We start from the raw sequence: 7,592 nt of genomic DNA on the forward strand, positions 1-7,592 counted from the left end.
ACACATAGATAACCTACTCTAGGCTCATGAAATCACAAAACACAAAATCACCTCAGTCCTATACAAGTGACTGGAAAGCATAAAAAGGTAAACCACAATAGTCACATCAGTTCTCCACGAGAAACTGGAAAGCATCACATAACAATCATAATGATCACAATAGTTCTCTATTAGCAACTGAAGGCATCAATGATAAGTCAAGATATCCAATGGTTCTCCAAGGAGAAACCAACAAGTATCCCAATAATATATCACAATACTGATCGAAGACTCCAAAATGGTCAAGTCAAAACATGTCACAACATGACATCATCAAGAACAAATCACTTTAAAACACCTCAGCTTCACACAAGGAAATTGGAAAGCAATAACAAACAGTAAAAAAATCCATCATAGAGCACTCTAATCACATCATCATGGTTGGTTTAAAAGATCAAGAACAAATCATCATAATAGCATCATAATCACACAACCCCCGAGCCTTTGGTAACAACCTAAGACTAGTCAACGCTAAATCAACTCCCAGCCCAAAACATAAACAATACATAAGACAAGATGCAAGCACATGTTTTTGGTTTATTTTAAATCACATGGTTGGGTTAAATACAAGTTTTTAGTTTCCACGTTTCAATGTATATTTTCGAGTAGATAGGAATCACAATTTTACCCTTGTAATTAAACCCATTTCTATATTTAAATGTTTGTACAATTACCTTATAGATAATCTAAGGATAAAAATTTATTTAAAATTAATCGTCATTGATTTTAAATAAAATATCTATCAATTTCATCAAAATCAAAATCATTAATAATTCTATAAATCCATTAACTAATTAATCTTAATTAAAATTATATTTAATTAAGTTAATTAATAATGATATAACTAATCTTACCCATAATTCTACAATTTTTATTTAACCATAACCATCATTAATTAAATTTATTTAAACTAATTTTTTTTAATTAAATAAATTTATGATTATCAAATAACATTAATATTAATCATTCATTTTTATTAATAATTAACAAAAATTATTAATAGATAACTTAAAATTAACTATGTTAATATTTTATTAATTAAATAAAAAAAAAATATATATATATTTTAATTTTTGAAATTAATTAATAATAAATAACTATAAATAAAACTTTATTATAACTTAATACATATATATTAAAACCTATTAAAAAAACATACATATGACATATTAAAAAAAAAAAACATATGCTATGGGATTAATATCTCACACCCCTTGGCCGATTGCATAGAAACTGGCGCTTGTTTTAATAACAGTAACCGACTTATGGGAAAGGTCGTGCGGCCCATTTAAAGCCTGCAGGTACACTACGTCTGAGGTCATCGTAGGTACATATGAATTCATGCCAGGTCATCGTCAGGTAAGAGGGGTATAGTTTTATGTTATTTATTTATTTATATTTATTTTTAAATAGAAACTTTAAAGAAAATGTCCCCACCCCATCGCAGGTACACTACAATAAATGTAATTCAGGCTTGCATTGAAATCGCCGACAGGGTAAGGTAAGTGGGGGGGGGGGGGTAAGTTTTCATTATGTATATTTTTTTAAAAATTATTTTGTTTTAATATAAACAATCAAACTTTTTTTTCCCATCCCCCCATAATTAGAATTTTTTTAAAAATATAAATATATTATTATTCTTTGTATATAAATGAATTCATTTATAATAAAACATCCTCCTTCCATTTAAATGATTATATATATATATATATAAATGATTATATATATATATATATATATATATATATATAAAGACCCCATTAATAATAAAATTTAATTCATTTATTAAAAATTCTTTTCAATAAAATTTAAAAATAAACAAAGCTTTCCTTCTTAATAAATTTTAATTTACTTTATTATAATTTTGTAATTAACAAAATTTAATAAAACAAATTTATATAAATAAATTTTATTATTTTATTATTTTTAATAACATTTACAATATTGATCTGATAAGAGAAATATTTTCAATCCATTCAAATTTTCTAATTTCTATTTTTTTTAAATTTTCCTTCTAAACATATTTTAACAATACAATTATCGTAGATTCAGAACCAAGAACAAGAGATTCATGCCATGAAACCCAGAGACTTGATTTTAACAATCACGAAGAAGACAGGAATCTCAAATTACATAATTCAACCAGTGATCAAAGCACAAGACCCTACCTGATCCTGATGCTAATACGAAATCCCCAAAAACTGTGAGAGAATTCGCTCTTCTTAAATATCTTTCCTCTGAAAATCTTTCCTAATATTTTTCTTCTGAAATTTGCTTACAAAAGTTCTTCCCCAAAAATCCTATCTCCAAAATTCTTTCCCAAATTCCCTATCTCCAAAATTCACGGTCCTTGAAAAGATGAACCCCAAAGTTGTGATAAGGAGTTTTCTCCTCAAATCGGGGCACTAATTGTGCGTTCACCCGAGAGGACACTTTGCTCAACAGAGTTAACTCTAAAATTAACTTGTATTAATCTTTGCTTTATCTTTCAATGCACATTAAATGAATTATTAAATAATTTAATTTAGTTTTTTTCACTTGACTTCTATTTTTAATCTTTATTACTTTTAATCCCATGCGCACTTTATGAAATTAAAATTGTAATGCCCCGCCAAGGGATCCAAAAGAATTAACCTAAAGTTTCACTAAGTTTGCTAAACATTTTTTTTATTTTTTTAAAAGTAAGAATGTATAACATACACATCAAACACATAGTAGCGGAAGCAATAACATGTAATCATTGACAAACATACATTGTAAGTTACATTTCTTAAAGATCCCAAGACGTTGAGTCACATTTAAATTTAATTAAATTCTAAGTCTAACAACTAAAACATACATAATAAAGAATAATCAGAAACTCCAATGTCCATAATATACATTTGTTCCGAATGCTCCTTGGCAAATTAATTCAGAATGCTCCATCATCCACTGTACATGTCACAGGGTATGAAAGGTTTAAAAGAATATACATATGTAAAGATCAAGATACAACATCCTCAAATCCATAATACAAGGTACTGTAAAAATATATGAAATTATTCACCATACATGATACATCCATACATCCATAATGATAAAACATCTATCATAAAATCTAACCATCCGTCATAATAATCCAAGAACATAGTGAAGGTAAAAGCCAATCACGAAATCTCCAGCCACGGTGACCACAGAATGGATCTCAATGGTAAGAGTAAAAGCACTACCACCCGACCGCGTGGAACCTAAATGGTCCACTCCCACCGCGCTGAGGAGATAGTCTCAAGTCCCAAACAAGGTATCAAAACACAAAACACAAGTACTCTCTAAGTCTGGAAAATCTTAAAAGTATACTAACTCAAGGGTTCCAACATAGATAGACATCTAGACCCAGAGGCACCCCAAAGACACGTAGGAAACCTAATATGCAAGCGGGAAAGTGTCATCGCAAAAGTCACGTAGAAGTTACCCGAGCAATCCCTTAGGAATCTCGGGTCCCTACTGATCCCTGCGGCCATTAGTATCCTCTCGTACTGACGAGGCATACTATGGAATGCAAGGTCGTAACCAAGCGTTCTCTCTACCCCATCCTAGTCTGTACTAGCACTCAAGGCATGGGAGAGAACATACAATTATCTTATTAGGTTCATTTTCCCTTATTTAGTGTAAATGTTTTCACTTATTAAAACAACTTACAATGGGTTACTCCAGGCAGCCTCTTAGGGCCCCGATCCCCATTGCAAGCCACTTCCCGAATCTACACAAAGATAACCTACCCTAGGCTCATGAAATCACAAATCAAGAATCATAATAAAATCACCTCATTCCTATACAAGCAATTGAAAAACATCATAAAAGATAAGCCACAAAATTATATCAGTTCTTCATGAGCAACAGATAAGCATCCAATAATAATCATATGATCACGACAGTTCTCTATCAGCAACTGAAGGCATCAATGATAAATCACAAAATCCAATGATTCTCCAATGAGCAACCAGAAAGTAACCCAATAGAAAATTACAATACTGATCGAAGACTCCAAAATGGTCAAGTCAAAACATGACATCATCAAGAACATAACAAACACTTCAGTCCTCTGAAGCGACCGAAAAGCAAACCAAGTATAACTGATCGAGACTCAAAAATGGTTAAGTCAAGTATCTCAAATACATACACCTCAGCTTCACACAAGGAAACTGGAAAGCAATAACAAATAGTAAACACAATCATGTCATAGAGCACTTCATCACATTACCATGGTCGGGTTAAGAAAGATCGAGACCAAATCATCATGACATCACATTCACAACCCCGAGCCTCTGGTAACAACCTAAATTGGTCAACGCTAAACCAATCCCAAAACACTCAAAGCACAAGGACAACATCAAAGTCTCAGAGATTGGATTTGAAAGTATATTATTGAGTTAAGGTAAGGTTTATGTTTCAGTTTAACGTCGAATTCAAGTAACTAGGTTTTCATAACTACCCCTTACGATTAACCCAATTCTATAATAACTTCCATTAAGTCAATATTCCAAATCTACCATTTAATCAATTAATATTCATTATTAATTAACTTTAATTAAACTAATTTTAATAATCATTTGTTCTTATCTTAATCTATTCATTACTTGTTAATTTATTAATATTAAACCAAAATTATTAATAAATTAATATTTACAAACTATGTTAAATGCATTATTATTTAATTATTAAATATGAATAAAAATTAAAATATTTATTAATTAAAAAATATATATATATATATTAAAAATTTATTAATTAAAAATTGTAAATAATAATACAATTTGTTTTATAAATAATAAAAATTATATTAAAAAAAAATATAAAAAATAAAAATAAAACTTCAATACATACGTTTAAAGCCCGTCGGCTTTGCCGTAGGCCTACGGTCGTAGGGCCTGCGGCGGCAGGTACGTTGTACCTGCTGTCGCAATACCTGTGACGCAGGTACTGTCGACCGTCGGCAGTGGGGGGTGGGTACGGGTGATCCCCTCCCCCCCCACTTAAAACAATAATTTTATATATATATATATTTTTTGTATAAAAACAATTTGTTTTTAAAACGTTTTCTATAAATAAAGTCATGTATTATATATATCGATTTCAAGTAAATTTACTTTATTAAATTTTATCAATCATAAAATTTAAATAAAATAAATCAATCATATTTATTTTCCAACTTAGAGTTTTCTTCATCCAATTTCACAACCCTAACCTTATTAAATTTCTCAAATTCCATTTACTTCAAACTCAAATCTTGATTTAATTCTTATTTATTTCAATTGTTGACTGAGGTTTGTAAACAATTTTTCAATCTAGATTTACAAATGAAAACGAGTAGCAAAAGATTCAGAACGAAGAAATGACACATTCGAGAAGGCAAGTTCTTACAATCACGGAGTAGACAGGAATATCAATTTGCATAATTCAATCAGTGATCAAAACACAAGACCCTACCTGAACCTGATGCTATTATGCAATCTCCAGGAACTGTAAGAGAATTCGCTCCTCTCAATAACCTTCTTCTCGAAAACTTTCTTGGTATCAGCCTTCTGAAATTCGCTTCCAAAAATTGTCTCCCAAAAATTCCCGTCCAAATACGTCTATCTCAAAAATGAACCCCCAAAGTTGTGATAAGCAATTTCTCCTCAAATCGGGGCACTAATTGTGCGTTTACCCGAGAAGACTCTTTGCACAACTCAGTTAACTCCAAATTAACCTTTATTAGCTTTTTTTTTTTTTTTGCATTCATCTTTCATGCATATTAAGTTGAATTATTAAATAACTTTAATATTCCACTTGACTTCTATTTTTAATCTTTATTACTTTTAATCTCATGCGCACTTTATGAAATTAAAGTAACATTATTATTTTCACTTATTTTTTAATCTTTTAATAAATTTCTTTTATTTAATCTTATGCATAAGTCATGTGAACTAGAATCTTTTATTAAATAATTATATTTTCACTTTTTAAATTATTTTAGAAACTAAATTGATAAAAATATTTATTAACTCAAATAATAATAATATTTAGCATTTATTTAAAAATGAACTCTAAATATATTATTATTAAATTAACTAAATATTATCACGTTCTAAATTTAGACTTAAAGCTTTTATCTCCAAATTTAATTCCTTTCATTTAATTAATTTCCCAATTTAAATAAAAAATAATAATTAAATATTAAAATGTCATAATAATCTTCTATTAAATTAAATCATTAATTAATCGTTTTAATTAATTTTTTTAATATTTAAACTCATGCTTAGATCATGCGATCTAGAAACCTTTAATAATTTAATATCTTTTCCACTTTTAATTTATTTAAGAAACTTTAATTGATAAAATATTTATTAATTCAATTAATAATAATATTAAGCATTTATTTAAAAATGAACTCTAAATATATATTATTATTAAATTAAATAAATATTATCACATTCTAAAATTATACTTAAAACTTTTATTTCCAAATTTAATACTTTTTATTCAATTAATTTCTCAATTAATTAAATATAATTAAATATTAAAATATCATAATAAATTTCTATTAAATTAAATCATTAATTAATCCTTTTAATTAAACTTAATTAATAGAAAATACATCAAGGACTCATAAAGCAACATATGAAAACCCATCATAGAAGAACACATACTAAATCAAGCAAAAAGGGTTGTAATCACGAAATAACATCATTTGATGCATTCAGAGGGTACTTAACTCAGATACTTGTCCTAATTATCAATTAGGACAATTGGCTAAAGGGTTTAGGATTTGGACTTAAGAGTTTATCTCCCCTCTCTTACCATTGAGATAATGCGATAGGGTACGCTCATCTTGGCAATTCAGGGAAGTCGATACCCGGTACCTGCAACCTGCATAAAATTCACGCATGTACAGACACAATATTCTAAGCTAAACAAACAATGGCAGGAAGTGGTGCATCATGTAGATCCCGACTAGCAGGTGACTACGACTCCCTTCCTTAACCACATCAGAAACACCATACATAAAGAAAACAAACGCGCACACCATACACATGCAGTATGGGGTAAGTATCCATAAGAAAGCACGTGTGATAATAAACCATCTAACTAATCATCATCGATAACTGAAAATATTGAATAATCATCATACATGCATGAAATATAGAGTACCAAGTAATCTCATCATATAATAAACTGAGTGTACAACAACATCCGATAATCTCTAAAATAATAATACTAATCATCAAACATAAATTGGCCTAAAAGAGTTTGGCAAGGATGACAGAAATGCGACTTAGGGGCAGGCACTACATCCACCCCCCCTAGACTTAGGCTTACTCCTGGAAGCCTACAAGAAAAGAAAAGCTAAGGACTCACTGTGCGGGTCCCATTGGACCCTTTCCCCCCGTAGGAGGATAAGACTCCACTGAGTACACTCTCTGGGCTCTATCCATGCCACCAACTGTGGGTTCTGAAGCTGCAGGTCTCTGGCCTGAGAATTGTGGTTTCCCTTGAGGGCAACGAGACGACTTGTGTCCGCGTTGTCCACATGA

The sequence above is a fragment of the Cupressus sempervirens genome, chromosome 3 (genome assembly GCF_028749045.1).
Source record: "Cupressus sempervirens isolate cs-2001-9-10 chromosome 3, ASM2874904v1, whole genome shotgun sequence".
NCBI classification, from domain to species: Eukaryota; Viridiplantae; Streptophyta; class Pinopsida; order Cupressales; family Cupressaceae; genus Cupressus; species Cupressus sempervirens.